At 43.4% G+C, this 21,070-nt stretch overlaps 1 pseudogene; it reads right to left on the bottom strand.

The window, feature by feature from the left end:
* Positions 1 to 5,875: 5,875 nt before the first annotated feature.
* LOC123497302 (anthranilate O-methyltransferase 2-like) lies at positions 5,876 to 11,788 on the bottom strand (annotated as a pseudogene).
* Positions 11,789 to 21,070: the final 9,282 nt, after the last annotated feature.

Raw genomic sequence — 21,070 nt, 5'->3', positions numbered from 1 at the left:
ACCGACGGTCGAATCTCGGGCAAGTAACATACCGTTGACAAAGGGAACAACGTATGTTGTTGTGCGGTTTGATCGATAAAGATCTTCGTAGAATATGTAGGAACCAATATGAGCATCCAGGTTCCGCTATGGGTTATTGAACGGAGAAGTGTCTCGGTCATGTCTACATAGTTCTCGAACCCGTAGGGTCCGCACGCTTAACGTTCGATGACAATTGGTATGATGAGTTTATGTGATATGATGACCGAACTTTGTTCGGAGTCCCGGATGAGATCACGGACATGACGAGGAGTCTCAAATGGTCGAGAGGTAAAGATTCGTATATAGGACGATAGTATTTGGTCACCGGAAGCGTTCCGAGAGTACCAGGTATGTATCGGGTCACCGGAAAGGGGTTCCGGGCACCCCCGGCAAAGATATGGGCCTTATTGGGCCTAGGGCGGGACAGACCAGCCCCTAGTGGGCTGTTGCGCCCCATATATGGCCGAATAGGGTGGGGGAGAGAAAAGGAAGGGGGGCAATTCGGCCTCCCCTTTCCCTCTCTCCCCCCTCCTCTTTCCTTCTCCCTCTGGAAAACATGGAAAGGGGGGAGGCCGAATAGGAATAGGCCCCAAGTAGGATTCCTCCTACTTGGGGCGCGTCTCCTGCTGCTCCCTAGGGTGCAGAATAAGTTATTCTTCACCCGAGGTATACGATCACTTCATAATTAAATTACATTTGGAATTCAAATAGTTACATTCCTACTGATTCAGTACGTAAAATTTGGTATAAGAAAATAAAAATATAGGTCATAAGACATGAAAATTTGCAGTTTATGTTCATTTTACACTATGTTTTTACGTTTGTAATTTTACGTGACATAAGATATTTTTTACGGCGATTATATATTTTCCTGCGGTCTCTTTTTACATCAGAAATAAGACAAAACTTACAGAACGTAAAATTACGGTGCATTGGTGGTAAATTAGAGGGGGGTGAAGAATAACTATTTCTCACCCAGGGTGACGAATAGTCAATCCCTATATATATATATATATATATATATATATATATATATATATATATATATATATGTGTGTGTGTGTGTGTGTGTGTGTGTGTGTAGGGGGGGGCACCGCTAGAACACACAACAGACAATCTCTTAGCCGTGTGCGGTGTCTCCCTCCATAGTTACACACCTCGGTCATATCATCATAGTGCTTAGGCGAAGCCCTGCGCTGGTAACTTCATCGTCACCGTCGCCATGCCGTCGTGCTGACGAAACTCTCCCTCGGCCTCAACTGGATCAAGAGTACGAGGGATGTCATCGAGCTGAACGTGTGCTGAACACGGAGGTGCTGTACGTTTGGTGCTAGGATCGGTCGGATCGTGAAGACGTACGACTACATCAACCGAGTTGATAAAACGCTTCCGCTTTCGGTCTATGAGGGTACGTGGACACACTCTCCCCTCTCGTTGCTATGCATCTCCTAGATAGATCTTGCGTGATCGTAGGATTTTTTTTAAATTACTGCGTCCCCAACAGTAACATGGTACTATATGTGATTTCCTTCTTCCAATTGCCGAAAGGAGTATTACATAGATTGGATTACTTCCGATCGAGATTCTTTTGGCAAGGAGATAGCGAGAGAAAGAAATATCGACTGGCTAAATGGAGTGTGGTTTTCCATCCCAAGGACCAAGGCGGTTTGGGCATTCATGACCTTGAGGTTAAGAATGGGGCCCTCCTCGGCAAATTGTTGTTTAAGTTGCTGACAGAAGATGGTGTATGCCAAACCCTCCTAAGGAGAAAATATGTGGGGTCTAAGGCCGTATAACAAGTATACTGGAAGCTTGGGGACTGTCATATTTTGGCCGGACTAATGGCAACGAAAAAACATTTCTTCCGCTATGGCTCCTTCTCAATTAAGGAAGGCTCAGAAATTAGATTTTGGGAGTATAAGTGGCTAGGTAGTGCAACTCTCTGGGAACAATATCCAGCTCTATACAATATTATGCGTCACAAGGATGATACTATTGCCAAGGTTTTGGAATCATTTCCGTCAAATGTAAAACTCAAAAGGGATTTAATTGGACCTAGACTCCAATCGTGGAACATACTACTACAACGGTTAACCACGGTACAGTTGTCACAGGGTCCGATGTCTTTCGTTGGAACCTAAATGGGAATAGACAATTCTCAGTGGAGTCTATGTATAGAGCTTTGATTTAGTCAGACGTGCCAGTTGATAATAATAAGAAGATGAAGATACCTCTTAAGAATAAAATCATTGCATGGTATCTTCGTCGCGGAGTCATTCTTACTAAAGATAACCTTATTAAGAGGAATTGGCATGGAAGTACACAATGTGTATTTTGTCCGTAGGAAGAGAGAATAAAATATTTGTTCTTCCATTGTAAATTGGCTCGTTCTATGTGGTCAGTCATCCAGATAGCTTCTGGCTTGTATCCTCCTTGTAGTGTTGCTAATATATTTGGCAATTGGTTACATGGGATTGATCACAGGTTTAGAATTCTTCTCAGGGTGAGAGCGCTTGCCGTGATTTGGTCGCTTTTGCCATGTAGAAATGATAAGGTTTTTAATGATAAAAGTACTTCTCTTATGCAGGTTATCTACAGATGTACCGAGACGCTTCGTTTATGGTCCTCTCTATAGCGAGTGGAGAATCGAAACCTATTTACGGAGGTGTGTACACGATTGGAGGCTGCGGCGAGGGATACTTTTACCCAACATGGGTGGCAACATGATCTTAGAGCATCTCCAGCCGTTTGGCCCCCCAGGACGCCGAAAGAGAGTCGTCTGGGGCCGAACCGGCATTTGCTTGCCGCCTGGGGGCGATTGCGTTCCCAATCGACGCCCGCAGGTCGCCGCCAAAATCGCGCGAACACGGCGATGTTTCATAGAAATTTAAACAGACTTGGCGATCTAGCATAAACTCGGCGATATTTCATAGAAATATGTACAAAAACAGATAAACATGCAAACTACACCTAGATTACGCCCAGCCCTGCTCCATTCGCCGGAGGAGAGGGGGCCGGAGCCCGACGAGGAGGACGTCCCTGGCTCCATTCGCCGCGGCGCCCAGGAGCTGCCACGAAGGCGAGAGAACGACGAGTGCGGCATGTTGCCGGTCTCGATGTGGTCGAGGACGGCCTCGAGGGTGCGGCCGGGCACGCCCGACCACTCGTGCCGCCCGTCGCAGTTGAGGCATCCGCGAGGGATGATGCCGTTGGCGGAGGCGATCTGGTCTTCACGGCGGCGCTCGAAGTACATCGTCCACAGCGTGTGGCTGTCGGCGGCGTACCTAAGCTCGTTCCGCTGCGCCTCCATCAGCGATGAGCGGATGCGGGCGATCTCGGCCCGCCGTGCAGCCCCTTCGGGCACCGGTGGCACCGGGACGCCGCCGGCACTCAACTTCCACGACACCGGCACCCACATGTCCAGGGGCGCCGGGTAGTCGTCCTCGTAGAGGAGGCGTGCCGCAGCGTCGCCGGGGTACCTCTCACCCATTGCTCGACGGTGGGGAAGAGGGGGGAGTGTTGCTTTGTGTGGCGTTACGAGGCGAGGTGTGGCGACTATGGCGTTCACCGGCGGAGAGATCGGTTTTTATAGCCGATGCGGGGCGGTGAGAGCCTGCATGCCGGGCGACGCGTGGCGGGAGCGGGCGGGACGCGCGTCGGTGGCGCCTTCACTGCGCCGCCCTTGAGGCATCAATGGCGGCAGCCTTGGCCAGCCTTGACATTGATTCCCACGGGAACCGAGGCGATGAGGACGACGAAGCGGCGTCTCGCTGACTCGGCGGGCCCATCCTCGTTCGCGCCAAAACCGCGTCCCCCGGCGCCCCCCAGCGCGCCGGGTTCGGCCTGTGTCCACCGGCGCCAGTTTCAGCCCAAACCGGCGAAAAAGGGCTCCTGTGGGCGCGACTGGGCTATTTTTTGGGCGCCGGCTGCAAAAAAACGCCTGGGGAGGGCCTGTTGGGGGCGCGGCTGGAGATGCTCTTAGGATTGGACCACCTATGGTTTAGGCGTCATACAAATATTCATCTTTGTATTTCGCCTTCTTCTTTTATTTTGCCTTGTCGTGAGGACTTTGTTGGTTGTGTGTATCTTAAATATGCAGAGACCGGGTGTAATGCTCAAGCCTTTTAAGTAATAAAGCGTCCCTTCTCGAAAAGTTGTTTTTGGGGCGTTATGTGTTTATGTCCCAGTAGATTATTTATGTTTTCGTTGCGTCACGTCAACTTGCCGCAGATTATTGCTTTATTTGTAAAGCAGGAGGAAAGTTTAGTTATATAGCCCAAACGGCACGCAATCTTAGAACACATTGTATTCCCGTGAAAAAGCATGGCCATTTATAAAATGTTAATGTATTTAATCCGCCTGCATTGCAGTCGAGTAATTTGTCAGGCAAAATTCTAGATGTATCTTTTCAGTCCTGTAAGGTAGGTGTTTTGATGTTTATTTTTAAAATGAGACACGTATTACCATGAAAAAAACACAATTCTACATGTTGCTCTGCTACACAATGCTGATCTAATGGTCAATTATAGATGCTTCGCTGTTGCACATTGCAGTCGAGCGAGCCACCATCAGCTCACCACTTCCAGCAGAATGGATCTGGGAGGCGAAGCCCTGAGCCGCCACGACAGGGCGTCATGGCTGGCCACCACACTGCCCTCATAGCCGTGGCTGTACAGGTACAGCCACCGCCGAGAGCCCCTGGGACCATGGCCCTAAGCTGCCAATATATATCATGAGGCAGGAGGTTTTTTGTCCCTTCAATTGTATTACCACCACATATAAACGCGCGCTCGCGGGGAGAGAGAGAGAGAGAGAGAGGGAGAGAGAGAGAGAGAGAGAGAGAGAGAGAGAGTACTATCTCTTGTTTCCATTAGCAATATTATGGAAATAGGAAGTGTTTTGGTCACCTTACAACAACCAACTAGCATGAAATTGTTGTAACTAATACATTCCTCATCAACCAAAATCTCATTTATTTCCACACAAATAGTAGTCCTCCTACTAAACAATTTAGGATATACAGGTCCAAGTTAATCCATACTACCCAAAACTTCCAACTCCTCATGGAGCTCTTTTCTCCTCATTTTGGAATGCCCAAACTTATTGGAACTCCAACCTTTAAGAAAATTACTAAATACTGTAAGCTTTATGTTAATGATATCAATGGGATCCTTATATCTTACATGCTTGTTCCAAATTTTACGACCCAAACGAAGAAATTCATCATTCTTAATCTAGCTCAACTAAAATCTAAATTCATTGATTTTAGGTGATGTCATGACATTGTTCCCAGAGGGTAATATTAGAGCATTATGATCTGGCAAATTTTAACATGCTCCCTCTTACCCCCTATTTTTACATGTGAGGTAAGAAGGTAAGAGTTAATCAAACCACTAATTAGTGAGATCAACGGCTCAGATTTATTATATACTCTTACCTCTCATGTGAAAAGAGGGGGTAAGAGGGAGCATGCTAAAACTGCTCTTATGATCAGATACACATCTAACCACATTTCTCCCATTAACTAAAGGAAATAAATCCTCCCACTCACTAGACATAAGGATCTTGTCTAATTTCTTGAGAGTAGGATGGGCTTGCTTATTAGTCCATGTATAGATGATTCCACTGATATAGAACTCCCTTAAAGCAAGAGTATGAATAGTAGAATGAACAAATCAGTAAAATGACAATGATGCATTTTCTAAGTCTTTTCACCATTATGTCCAATGATATTGAAGTCTCCACTGACACTACATGTATTCAGATTCACTTAATAATGTGGGGATCCATGATGTGATCCGCCAGAAATTGTACCGGGCAGCCTCACACATGACCTGCACATGTATTTTAGAAGTATAACATATTACATGGACATTTACTAAGTATTTTGTGCTTAATATCCTCCGTTGAGAAGTTGAAATACATTCAAATATGAGGGCTTATCGTAATAGCTACAATACATGTAGAACATATACTTTATTCATACATATTGGCATATAAATCGTTCACGCACATGTCACTAGTTCAGGTTTTAATGCATGGCCTTCTTCAGAGAGACCATGATGCTGGGCAACTTGGCGTTCCGTTTCTCAAGATGCTTTGCAACGACGCATGCATACACTGCGAACAGCTCATCAATAATGCCCTCGCCGAAGTGGCCAGCAATAAGCGGCTCTAAGACTGATCTGATGGTCATGGAGAGGTTTCTCCCACTGCTAGAAGGGTCAAGCACCATGTGCTCGTCGTCGGAATCATCATCTTGAGGGCCCTAGTTGACTTCGACCATCCCCATATGCTCAATGTCGAAGAGCTCTGTGTGGTTGACAACTGCCTCCACCTCCTCCACTGATGGGGCGTAGAGTGGCAGGTTGAATGAGTCAAGTTTTCTTTTTTCCACGCGACCTTGCAATGGACCAGTAACCCCAGTTAGACTTGATATAGAATTCATGTCAAATAAATATAGAATATCGTAGAGATTGTTTCCAGGCGATGCGTTTCAGCACAAGCTAAAGGCATTTTTGTATTACATAAGGTTATTTATGAAAAGCAAAATAGCAAAAGGCTTTAGTATCAACTAGTCGTAAACCCGTGCACTTGCACGGTCTAGTGGTATATTTTTTCAAAATATTCTTGCTCGATTGTTATGTTAGAACTCAATGGATTAACCACATTTATCCACATAAGGAGTCTGAATAGAATTATAATTCAAACAAAGCAAATAACGATATTGTTCTAAGGGACAATCATAATATAGTGAAATTTGCGTACTGCAAAGAATTTTAACGGCATGACACAACTACCATTCATATACCATTGTGAATTACTTTTTTTTTGCCTTTGTAACCTGTTTACCGCACATGGCCTTCTCTGCCACTCCCTTCACCATGGAAATCAAAATACCGACATGTCCCACAATGTCAACAGACAATGAAGCTTCGCATTAAGGGAAGTAATAACACATCTAAAGAAATTTCAGGAAGATTTAACACGCAATGACACAATGAAACATGATTTGCATAAAAGCACATTTAGCATAAAGTGCACTCCACCTTTTTTTTACTTTGAACTCTAAAGAAAAATAAATTAAAATGTGCAAATAAGACCAATTCTGTACGGATGTGATAATTGTATTTCTCATGTGATCATTAAATCATGCATATATAACTATATAGATTAGAAGTGTACATGCAAGAGTCAGTATGTGAGGATGGATTAACCAATTGCATATCTTAAACTGAACTTCCTGGGAGGGATTCTATTTCCATGGAGATAAAATTTTAATTTAATTTGTTAAGTTCTCACTCTTCCAAAACTATTGACATATATAAGGAGCTGTATATGGTAAATTTTACTTGAATATTAGTATTTGTATAGGTGCTACAGGTCTGTTAAACAATTCATATGTGCTCCTGAATGACATCATTCACATGTTGATATGTGGGACAAAAAAACCTGATATATGTATTCTCATTGAACCTAGGAAAAAAAACTCAGATCACCATCTCAGATGATTGTGGTCTAAGATTGTAATTAAGAGGTAGATTGAAAATGTAGAGTAGTAAGAGACAACTACCCTTGAAGTCACCATGGAGTATGAAGATTAGCGGCATTTCTTTCCACCATTCGGTCATAGCCAGTGATTGCGATTCCAACCTAATCATCCAAACACAGAAAAACTTGATGCACCTAGTATATATTATAAGTCCCATGATGCGCAGGCCTCCAAATATGTTGATGGAAGGTCCGGAATAGCAGCGGCCTATTCACCCAGACCGTCCTTGCCAAGGAGTAGAAAGGGAGACCCCATCTGAGGCGTCGTGGGAATGAGAGATCTGTAGTTGAGAAGCCCGCCGAGAAGTCGATGCTGAAAGTGCAGCGATGGCGGTGATGCCAAGAAGGATTGTGAGATAGAACAACACGCTCTTGTTGTGATCCAAATTTGTGCCCCACGTGAGTTCCCTTATGTATTTCCTGCCGGTGACACGACCTGGCTTCCATACCGATTGATCCAGCAGCTTTTTCTCGTACATACGTATGCATTCAGCCAACATGGGAATCGATCGACTACTTCAAGTTGATTTGTATGTGCATGTGTATTTCCTAAAGCAAAACGACCGGCCGGCTAATCGTGACGTACAGTTAATTTCTTTATGTAATTAAGCTAAAGATGATTTATACGTGCAAGTGTTTTCTAAGTCAAAACGACCGTCCGGCGAATCGTACATTGATCTTTTTGGGAGAGACTTTTTTTTGAGAGGGTGATGGTAGATACGTACGCAGGATAAGCTCAAGGGAAAAGGGGATGCGTGAGAGTTTGGGTCAGCTTTAGGATATACGTTTTTTTTTTTGAGAATCAGGTTTAGGATAGACGTGAGAAATAGAGAGAGACATGTCAGAATTGTTTTTTTTTTAGAATCAGGTCTAGGATATACATAAGAAATAGAGAGAGACATGCCAGATTGGTTCGGTCCGTTCTCTTCTCTGGCCCAAGAGTTACGTAGGGATTCTGGCCAAAGAGCAACATAGGAATTATTATTTTTAATTTGTAAATTCCAAGATTGATCTAGACCGTAATAATTCGGCCCCACATGATTAACGGTTCCTAATTTCTGATTAACGTGGGATTTTCTTGGGAGTCACAAATTAGTAGAAGTAAGTATAGATATAGATATAGATAGATAGATATAGATATAGATATAGATATAGATATAGATATAGATAGATATAGATATAGATATAGATTCTACGAGAGATCGAGATTCACAAGAACAAAACCACTACTATGTATTTTAGGGTGAATAGGAACGATCTATGCTCAGAAGATTTTAGTGTCTAATCATAACCGAATATTAAACTTGAAAATAACATAGGCATGCCGACTATACCTTGAGGACAAGTGACTGGAGAGATTCAGAAAGCAATTCCCACACGGTGCCAATTTCCCCATGTGTCAGCATTTCTTCGCTCTTTCGTCCCAGAAGCATAAAAAACATTCGCCCACCACTTATCAATTCTTTTGAGTGCAGTGTAAGGAACAACTCGAAGTCAATTTGAAACTATTCTCTGAATAGATTTGCTATTGAATGCGGAGTAGTCTTTCCAATATGGATGTTTCCTTCATTTACATAGTTGCCACTTGAGAGTTGCTCGGGCACCTAAGACATTTAGAACAATCAAACGAGACATTATTTAGTAAACCTGAGATCAAATGGGAAAAACTGTGCATGATTATAAGCACCAGATTTTAGAGTGGGACTAATCAATCTACAGAAAAATATCATAGAGCATGTATACTGTTACATGTAAAAATGAGGAACAAACATTACCATTCGTAAAACTAATAATAATTTGCAGTAGTATGAATACTATTTACTAATTTGATACATTATATATGACTATATTATCATAATGTTTTGCGTGTACATAATCATGTCCTAAGACCATCTCCAATGGGCTGGAAAAAGCTTGGTTTGATACATTAGAGCATGGTGAATTAACCAAGTTGTTGTTGGAAGGGATTAGTGTGTCGGTGGCAATGCTAGTTGGTCCATATGTAAGAGATGAGAGAGGGGAAAGAGGAACACGCATAAATAAGCGATCATGCACGGCGCATGTATAACAGACTCCAATGTTTGGTGGTGTAACATGTTGCCCACATCTGAATGTTTTCCTTTCTTCCAGATTTAGACATCTGGAAAGCGTTGTTGATTCCAAATAACCGATGGGTATGTAAAATTCTTTACCAACCTATTTGATTTGAAGGACAACATAGGAATAGGACAAATACAATAATAAGATAGAATTGCAGGTACAAACCTGAGAATTAGAAAATAAATCAATTCTGTAATTTTGCGTGTTAGTTCATAGGAATAGGGAAAACGCAACAATCCTACTAAACACAGTCTAATCAAAGTCAAACCACACACTAAACTATAATTAGGATGGTATTATGCCTTTGCTCTATGTTTCAAAGGAAAAACACGGGAATTTTAAAATCAATGTCGACCTCTTTTTCAAATTCCTACGCACAAAAACGAGACTAAGATCCTTAGAGCGTATGTCATTATAATTATAGTATTTTATTTGGTTTGACTTGGTTTAGCCAAGTTTGTAATGATACATGTGTTTCTCCTATTTCCATGAACCAAACGTGTCTTGCAAAATATATGTGTTTTCCAATCATCCATTTTGCATATCCATTCTTATCATATTCCTATGTTTTCCTATTCCTACACTTTTGGAGTCCTGCCAAGGAAGAGATCATTAAAAGAGGTCCAAGTGGATTGTAAAATTCCGGCATTTTTTCCTTTGAAAATGAGATAAGAGGAGAATTTCCTCCACTTCTCCTTTGGTCCATTCCTTCGAACCAAGCGAATGAATAGTACTCCTAAAGGAAGTTTTCTGTTTCTATATTTTGCCTCTACTTTCTCTATGAACCAAAGAAGCCATACAAGTTTCATAGACTCCTAATGTAGAACCCAATTAAACCGCATTATTGCAAAATATATGTGTTTTCCCATCATCCATTTTGCACATCCATTCTTATCATATTCCTACGTTTTCCTATTCCTACACTTTTGGAGTCCTGCCAAGCAAGAGATCATTAAAAGAGGTCCAAGTGGATTGTAAAATTTCGGCATTTTTTCCCTTGAGGATGGGGTCAGAGGAGAATTTCCTCCACTTCTCCTTTGGTCCATTCCTTCGAACCAAGCGAATGAATAGTACTCCTAAAGGAAGTTTTCTGTTTCTATATTTTTCCTCTACTTTCTCTATGAACCAAAGAAGCCATACAAGTTTCACTTACTATAAGATAGACTCCTAATGTAGACCCAATTAAACCGCATTACCACAATAGTTATTCCTTACTTGGCAAGTCAATTATTTTCATGCATCTTACTCCTTCCAGTAAAGAAGTAACATGGTCATTTTGTACATAATTTTTGGATGTTTAAAAGTATGGCCCTGTTAACTAAGCTAGGTCCCTTCTTTTTTATGGTATTATAGATAACCTTTGCTATGCTTTCTCGTGGAGAGAAAACTGGAATGATAAACACTGGATGATGCTTAAATATAAGTGTATGATCAAGTGTGGATGAGTACTGTTTTGTTGCAATCTGATGTTTAGTTTAGGCTGGAACATAATTTAGTACGACAAGTGTGCAATCATGCGTGTACCTTGGAGAGCCAATGGAGGCTGTAGGACGAGTGGAAAAGATGGACGCTCAGGCTAGGACAAAGCCTGTTGTAGAACGATCCCGGTAGCCCCACGACATAGTACGGTGGCGTCACCGCCTCATTGCCCTCCCCTTCCCTAGTGACAGTATGGAACTGATCAAGCGACTGGAAGATGAGGTTGAAATCGTTCTTCGGCAAGTCATTCAGGAGAAACTGCAGCTCCACGCCATGTTGTTCGTTTGTGTTCTGGTTGTAGTCAGAGATCATGCCAGTAATCTCGGCGACGATGAATAGAGCGTTCCGGCCCGATGAGCAGCCGAGGTCAGCAACGACCATGGTGCTCGCAGGGGAGAGCGAGGTGTATACCTCTTCTACGGTCCTTTGAAGCAATGGCCTGTTCTTCAGCATGGCCTTCATCTGCGAAAAGCATGTATAAAGAGGTGCTACGCATAGCTTGATTACATGAAAGAAAGAAAGAAAGAAAGAAACGAGTGCAGGAAGCTAGTTTGGATACAAACTGGGATCCTGGAGTTGGCGGCGTAGCTGTTCTCTCCGTCGCCGGTAGCCATGTGGAGGACGTCCTCTACCTTCATTGTCGTTGATCGCCGGTGGTGTTTCTCTGTTGATCGCCGGCTCTTCTTTATATGGAGGTAAGCCAGTTACACTGTTGCGTACTGGTTAATTATGAGCAATTAAATAATTTTGGGCCTGTTCAGAGGGCAACTGGTATGCAATCACGGGTGAATCGTCACACGTGCCCCTTCGACTTGTGTTTCTACGGCGAAAGCTTGGGCTTGCGTGCTTGCCTGCGTCGTGATGCGCGTGTTTGTGCATGTTCGATAGAATCGATGAGGATCATGATGCATGTTCGGGCGAGCTGGAAATCTGAAATAATGCATCTCCGATCGTGTTGGTAATGAGAATCAAGAACTGGAAATCATGTTCGGCCCTCCAAGACCATGCATGTTTGAATATACTGCAGTAGCTACTGTAGCCACTGTTCACGAATAGTTTTCTCTCCATGTTCCGGGCAGCCCGGAGCCTGTCTACGTCCCTTGTGACTCGTGCTTTGTTCCATTGGTGGAGGTAACGACGTCGTCGTGGCTGGCCGGCCATGTGATGGATGAGCAAACTGATTTTTTTTTGTTGAAAAGGGGACTTCCCGGCCTCTGCATCAGAACGATGCATACGGCCACACTTTATTAAATAAATAAATAGTTCGACAAAGGTCTTAACGCCACAAAAAGGTAAAGAAAAGCTCACACGTAGCCTAAAACAAGTGACCAAAAACGGCACAACCGGCCGGCATAAACAAGGAAAGGAAACTAATTGCCTATCCTATTACATGACCGCCATCCAAGCCGGTTGAAAATATCCCGTACTACCATCTCCCACCGGATAGATCCAGTAACCAAACGCTCCCGGCCTCCGTCGGGGTGAGTAGCGACCACATACGGATCAACGTCGGAAGATAACCTGCAAAAAGTGAAGATTTGTTGTTCTGTTAAAAACCATATCATTTCTGCAGTTCCATACTGCCCACAATAAAGCACATACTGCTACGCGAATATGTCGCGCTGTATCGGCCTCTATCCCATTAAGCCACGTTCCAAATAACGTGTTGACAGAATTCGGAGGAGTAATATTAAAAGCTATGTGCACCGTCCGCCATAGCACTTTTGCTAGCGGGCAGTCAAGAAAGAGGTGTTTGATAGTTTCATCCTGATCACAAAAGCTACATCTAGTAGATCCTGTCCAGTTGCGCTTTGTCAAATTGTCCTTGGTTAAAATGACTTGTTTATCTACAAACCATATAAACACTTTAATTTTCAGGGGAACTTTAACTTTCCAAATATGTTTGGAACTAGGAATGGAACTAGAGTTTATAACATCGAGATACATCGATTTAACTGTAAACTCCCTATTCGTAGTAAGCTTCTATCGCAACTGATCGGTCTGTTGAGACAGTTGGACCTCCATCAATCTACTCACTAAATGGGGCCAAACTTCCCAACGGTTACCGGTTAGCGTCCTTCTAAACTGAATATTAAGGGGGTGGACTGAAGTACTGTTGCAACATACGCATCCCGTCGTTGAACAATACTATAAAGTGAAGGGTATTGAAGCGCGAGGGGCGTGAGCAAACTGATAGACATGTTCTCGTATAATACAACTAGAAGGCCGATGTTCATTTGGATAAAAATTGGGGTTATGGAGTTTTCTTTTTAGCCAAATAGGGGGTTATAGAGTTGACGCCGTATATAGCTGTTCTCGCCTTCGCCCGTAGCCATGCGAAGGACGTTCTCTACCTTCATGGTCACTGACCAGCGGTGCTGTTTCTCTGTTATAAATTGAGAACCCGCGTTCGAGCTTCTCTCTAGGCTAGTTATATTATTACCTTCACATAATAGGTAGTAACATATGTGTAGTATCATGTAATTTTTTTTTTATTAAGATGTAGACTCATTTTGCCTTGTGACACGTTATGTTTACTGTAACATATTATATTACCAGAAGCATCTCTCTTCTCATTAACTACCTACCACATAAGCCAATCTGCATTGAGTACGTTCGGTAACTAGTTAAGTTACTCCCACTACGGTTAGCCATATAAAGGGAAGCCAACTATACTGTTGCGTAGTGGTTAATTAGGAGCAATTTATTAAATTCAGGTTTATTCAAGTCGCACGTGCCCACTTGATTTGTGTTTTTTCTAATAGTACAGATGCACCGCTCATACATATGCACATACAGTCATCCCTGTGAATGCACGCACACACACCTTCTGCGAGCACCTTTTGTAGAAAACGATGGGAAGCGTTCTACCCTCTCGTGAGAGGGCCGTGTGGTATTTATTGATAGAGATGGGGCATATCCGATGATCGCATACATGTCTTGGAGTACAAGGGATTAGGAGATAGAGAGGAAGTAGTTTAAGTAGATACTAAATTATCTCTAGTCTAACCAGAACTCGAACTAACAAATATATGTGTGCCTAGGGCCACGTGAGATATCACAACTTGACCAAGTTGAGATTACGCCTGAATTTCTCAAAGCTTTGTGTGGGAACACCTTGGTGAAGCCATTTGCAATCTGATCTCCAGAATGAATGAAACGAACATCCAACTGTTTGTTAGCAACACGTTCTCTTATAAAGTGAAAATCTATCTCAATATATTTTGTTCTGGCATGAAAGATTGGATTGGTAGAAAGATAAGTAGCACTAATATTATCACAACATAAACAAGGAGCTTGCACTTGTGTCACTCCAAGTTCCTGCAACATGGACTGAAGCCGGATAATTTCTGTAGTAGCATTTGCCAAAGCCTTGTACACATCCTCTGTACTAGACTTGGAGACAGTTGTCTGTTTCTTAGCACACCATGATGTTAACTTAGGACCAAAGAATATAGCAAAGCCACCCGTGGACCTTTTGTCATCTATACTTCCAGCCCAGTCAGCATCAGTAAATGCACTGACAAGAGTGGACTGAGACCTGCTGAATATTAGTCCAACCTTTAATGCATACTTTACATATCTCGGAATATGTTTAGCAGCAGTCCAATGCAAGGTGGTCAGTGCATGCAGAAACTGACACACTTTGTTCACAGCAAAGCATAAATCTGGTCTAGTCAGGGTGAGATATTGGAGTGCACCAATCATACTTCTGTACTGAGTGCTGTCTTCCAAACTTATTGGCTCACCTTCATGCAAAGATAGTTTTTCCGAGCTAGGCGATGGAGTTGGTGAAGGCTTGCAACCCTGCATCCCAACTCTTTTCAAAAGATCAGTTGCAAATTTTTCTTGAGATAAGACTATATCATCTTTGTGTTTCGTGACTTCAACACCCAAGAAGAAATTCAGGTCTCCTAAGTCCTTCAAGGCAAATTCTGAGCCAAGGTCCTTTAGGAGTGTTGTTATTGCTTCATCAGATGAACTAGTAACAATGATATCATCAACATATATGAGCATGTACATTGTTATATTGGATTTATTGAAAATAAACAATGAGGTGTCAGACTTGCAGGGAACAAAACCAATATCCTGCAATTCCATGCTCAGACGAGAATACCAGGCTCTTGGGGCCTGCTTCAGACCATACAGAGCCTTATCAAGTTTGCACACATGAAAAGGTGCATCCTTGTTTTCAAACCTAGGTGGTTGTTTCATGTAAACGTCCTCCTCCAGAACGCCGTGTAAAAACGCATTCTGTACATCCAACTGCCTTAGGCTCCATCTCCTAGACACAACAATAGACAAAACCAATCTGATAGTAGCAGCTTTAACAACTGGGCAAAATGTATCCTCATAGTCAATACCATACCTCTATTTAAAGCCTTTTTCTACTAACCTAGCCTTATAGCGATCAATAGATCCATCTGCCTTCTTTTTTATTTTATAAACCCATTTGCAGTCTGTCAAATTTTTACCTTGACCACGTGGAACCAGGTGCCAAGTCTTGTTTTTCTTCAAAGCCATGTATTCTTCCTCCATGGCCTTGTGCCATTTAGCATCCCCCAATGCATCTTCAACAGAGTGTGGTTCTCCTGTAGAACAAGTTAATCCAAATTTCAAAATTCTTTTGTAATTCATAGGCTGTAATGTTCCTATTTGTAACTGTGTGCCCACATGTGTGGAACGAGGCAGCACAGCTCATGGAGTGCTTGTCCCGTCCACAGAAGATCCCGCTGTAGGATCCGGTGCAGCACCCGCCGCTTCGACGCGTGGCGCCCGCGGCGATTGGTTGGACGCGCCTGTGCTCCTGGAAGAACCAGGCGAATGCGCAGCAACAGTTGTCGCGGGCCCTGTCGCTAACAAGGTAGACAGTCGGCGTGTGACCGACAGGGGAGAGTTCTACTGGCCAGCATCAGGCGTGCGTTCGGCCGCTCGCTGGACCGTCCCACGACCCAAGCCGCAGGTGGATGGCGTGGTGATACGTTCATTTTGCATCATGTTTTCCTACTGTTATTTATAGTGTTTTTATGCATAATAATATTTTTTGAAGTAATTTTAATGTCTTCCTCTCATAATATGCAAGGTTTACACAAAGAGGGAGAATACCGGCAGCTGTAATTCTGGACCTAAAAAGCTACGTCAGAGATACCTATTCGGCACATCTCCAAATGAGCTGAAATTTTATGAAAAATTATTTTGAAATACTTAATAAATATTGGAGGAAAGAACTACTGGAGGGGGGCCATCTGGTGCCCACTAGACACCAGGGCATAATACAATTAGAAGGCCGATGTTCATTTGGATAAAAATTGGGGTTATAGAGTTTTCTTTTTTTGCCAAATAGAGGGTTATAGAGTTGACACCGTATATAGCTGTTCTCACCGCCCCCCGTAGCCATGCAAAGGACGTTCTCTACCTTCATGGTCACTGACCAGCGGTGATGTTTCTCTGTTATATATTCACAACCTGCGTTCGAGCTTCTCTCTAGACTAGTTATATTATTATCTTTATAGTGGGTAGTAACATATATATCGTATCATGTAAATTTTTATTTATTAAGATGTATATGATTCCTCGTTATCCTTTTAGGTGTGTCCCGAGTCGGAACGGACCTAATGCGGTGTAAATGTCGTCTGGTGAGTGGTTGCTTTATGCCTGAGAATTTGCGCTATCAGTACTGCAGGATGCTGCTAACGCGGCACTACGATCAGAGACCCTTCGAGAAACTGTGTGCGATGCCATAATCGCAAACGGTGGTGTATGAAAACCGTCAGAAATGTGTAAAACGTTTGCGATGTAATGTCGGTCTGGGCCGCTTCATCCAACAATGCCGTCGAATCAAAGTATGACATTGCTGGTAAGCAGTATGACTATTATCGCCCACAACTCTTTGTGTTCTACTCGTGCATATAACACCTACGCATAGACCTGGCTTGGATGCCAGTGTTGGGGAACGCAGTAATTTCAAAAAAAATCCTACGATCATGCACGATCTATCTAGGAGATGCATAGCAACGAGAGGGGAGAGTGTGTCCACGTACCCTCGTAGACCGAAAGCGGAAGCGTTTTATCAACGCGGTTGATGTAGTCGTACGTCTTCACGATCCGACCGATCCTAGCACCGAACGTATGGCACCTCCGTGTTCACCACACGTTCAGCTCGATGACGTCCCTCGTACTCTTGATCCAGTTGAGGCCGAGGGAGAGTTTCGTCAGCACGACGGCGTGGCGATGGTGATGATGAAGTTACCGGTGCAGGGCTTCGCCTAAGCACTATGACGATATGACCGAGGTTTGTAACTGTGAAGGGGGGCACCGCACACGGCTAAGAGATTGTCCGTTGTGTGTTCTAGCGATGCCCCTCCCCCCCCCCCCCATATATATATAGGTGGGAGGGGGAGGGAGCAGCAAGTGGCACGCCCCAAGTAGGAGGAATCCTACTTGGGGTCTAATCCTATTCTGCCTCCCCCCTTTCCATGTTTTTCGGAGGGAGAAGGAAAGAGGAGGGGGGGAGAGGGAAAGGGGAGGCCGAATTGCCCCCTTCCTTTTCTCTCCTCTTCCTTTCCTTTCCCCCACCCTATCCGGCCATATATGGGGCGCACCAGCCTACTAGGGGCTGGTCTGTCCCGCCCTAGGCCCAATAAGGCCCATATCGTTGCCGGGGGTGCCCGGAACCCCTTTCCGGTCACCCGATACATACCTGGTACCCCCGGAACACTTCCTGTGTCCAAATACTATCGTCCTATATATGAATCTTTACCTCTCGACCATTTGAAGACTCCTCGTCATGTCCGTGATCTCATCCGGGACTACGAACAAACTTCGGTCATCAAATCACATAAACTCATAATACCAAGCGTCATCGAACGTTAAGCGTGCGGACCCTACGGGTTCGAGAACTATGTAGACCTGACCGAGAAACTTCTCCGGTCAATAACCAATAGCGAACCTGGATCCTCATATTGGTTCCTACATATTCTACGAAGATCTTTATCGGTCAAACCACATGTTCAGCAACCGAATTCCTGTAGATGGGCCTCGTAGATAATGTATCGGCATCCCAAGTAAGTGATCGGAAACTGGCCCAATCCGCATCCGAACAGGTCAGCATATAGATGGGCCTCGTCTTGAGCCTCACCAAAACAAAACAGTTCACTTTTATGGAAATTGATCTTAAGCCCTGAGAGTTGCTCGAGTGCTGATAAAATTAATTTCAGATCCTTGCTTTCTCGAGGTCATGATCAATAAAGATAATCATATCGTCGGCACATTGGAGGATAGAGAGGCCACCATCCACTAGATGATTCACTACACCATCAGTTTGGCCTCAACCTTGGCATGCTCAATCATGACCGCTAACATATCAGCCACTATATTGAATAGCATGAGCGATATTGAGTCACCTTGTCGCAATCCTTACTTCGTTTGGAAATAGTTGCCAATGTCATCATTGACTTTAATGGCAACACTACCTCTAGTCACGAAACTATGGATCATTGCGCGCCACTGTGCAGAAAACCTTTCATTCTGAGAGTCTGTTAAAGAAAAGACCACTTGACTTTGTCTTAAGCTTTTTCAAAGTCGATTTTAAGAACCACACCATTCAGTTTTTTTGGACGCAATTCATGAACTGTTTGATGAAGGACAACGACCCCATCTAGGATGTTTCTGCCTTGCATGAAAGCAGTTTGAGAAGGGCGAACCACATGTTCAGCAACCAAATTTAGTCTAATCATCGCTACCTTAGTGAATATTTTAAAACTAACATTAAGGAGGCAAATTGGACGATACTGTTGTATCCTTTCAGCCTCATTAACCTTAGGTAATAAAATAACTTCACCAAAGTTTAAGAGAAACATCTCTAGTTGGCCAGCGTGAAGACATCCAAACAAGAGTAGGAGATCCTGTTGGATGACCTCCCAAAAGTTCTGGTAGAACTCTGCGGGAAAATCATCTGGACCCGGTGCTTTGTTATGCTCTATTAGGAAAACCGCCTTTCTAACTTCCTCCTCGCAAAATGGAGCTGTTAGAAAGCTATTTTCCGCATCAGAAACCCTGAGGGATGTCATCTGTTCGAGACTCATCCATTCAGAAGTTTGCTTCCTCAGGGGTTCCAAACAGATTTTTATAATAACTAGTGGTATAAGACTTAAGTTTCTCATGCCCTTCAATCGTGCCCTCCTCCTGTTGCAGGGAATGAATAAGTTTCTTCCAATGTCTACCATTTGCGACACCATGGAAAAATCTCGTATTCGAATCACCTTTCAGGATAAACTGAGAGTTTGAAAGTTGGTACCACTTGAGTTCCTCCTCGCGCAGCATGCGAGCGAACCGGGCATTCGATTGACTCTTGATCTCTATTTCGAGATCATAGAGAGGTCTAATCCCTGCCAGAGCTTCTAAATCATCAATAAACGGAGCTTCCCCTTTTTTGAGGATACCCGTAGTGTGCCTAGCCCATCCACCAGGGAACTTACGTAATGCACGCATTTTGTTGTTCTATATGTGTATTGGGGTAAGCCCGGCAACCGGTTTATCCCACACCTCTTTGACCATTTCATAGAATCCATCTCGATGTAACCAACCCAATTCAAACTTGACTTGTGTCGGTGCTGTGGTCGAGGTAATCCAGTGGTTATGAGGATGGGTGCATGGTCTGAGATAGCCTCTATACGAGGCAGAGTGCGAACAGAAACCATTGGGAATTTGGATTCCCAATTGGTATCCATTAAAACGTGGTCTAGTTTCTCATATGTTGGCTCCGGAAGACTATTCGCCCAGGTGAACTGTCTTCCAATCATGGAAACCTCTCGTAAATCTAGACTGTCTATGGCAGCGTTGAAAAGGAAAGGCAAATGATTATCAAACCTACCTCGGCTTTTCTCATTTGGAAATCGTAGCAAATTAAAATCCCCACCAATAAGAATGGGGTAAGGATTATCTTTCGCTAGCTTAACCAGTTCACGGAGAAAAACGGCCTTGAGCTCATCATGGGCTGCCCCATACACGACGACGAGGGTCCATGTAAAGTTGTCAGCTTTGTTCAGGAAATCTGCGGCGAAGTGAGACGACATGCGTCAGCAGTTATCGTGTCCATTTTATGACCAAGTTAGACAAGATCCCGCTGTCTACAGAGCGGGTGTCAATGCTAAAAAAATGCAAGGAATTTGAAGATATAGTCAGAAGTCCGTCTATCGGGTTAGCACGGGTTTGAATAAACCTTGTCAGTTCTAGGGCTTCCCAATCGGACGCAGAACCTCACAGACAAAACTCCAAAGAAAGCTCACTGCGCGCTACACGAGAATAAGATGTGTGACCGTGAACACAAACATGAAGCTGAACCTGGATTTCACAGAAAAGAAAATGACAGGACTTCAAAAGAAAATGGCAGTAAACAATTAAAACTTACTCCCTCTGTCCCATAATATAAGAACGTTTTTGACATTAGTGTAATGTCAAAAACATTCTTATATTATGGGACGGAGAGAGTAAATCACTACTCCCGTGACCTGGCAGCTTCATCCCTTCCGGTAACAAATTACTTGGCAACGCTTTGTATGAAACTATCTACTGGACAAATTATCTTTCGGTTCACTTACTTCACGGATGTGGATTTTTAGAGCTCGGGCTCCTGGACACTACCTATCCTTACCCTCCAATATAGCTTTGAGATTCGTACGAGACAACTAACTTAGTACCTGAAATTTTCTCTTTTTTTGTTTCTTCCAAATAAAACAACATATGAACTTTAAACTTTGCAAGATAGCAAAACATTCTTAGTACAATGTGAGAAAAACTTACAGGTTTTTTTTGTCCAACATAAATATACAAAGTGAGATCTTTTTGAACAAAAAATGTTATTTTTAGTATTTTATGATGCACGAAAAAATCTGAAAGTTTTTTCCCACATTCTAGTTAG

The sequence above is a fragment of the Aegilops tauschii genome, chromosome 2 (assembly GCF_002575655.3).
Source record: "Aegilops tauschii subsp. strangulata cultivar AL8/78 chromosome 2, Aet v6.0, whole genome shotgun sequence".
In the NCBI taxonomy this organism is placed as follows: Eukaryota; Viridiplantae; Streptophyta; class Magnoliopsida; order Poales; family Poaceae; genus Aegilops; species Aegilops tauschii.
The sequence above is the reverse complement of the archived record's forward strand: the minus strand, read 5'-3'. Positions and strand labels throughout refer to the sequence as shown.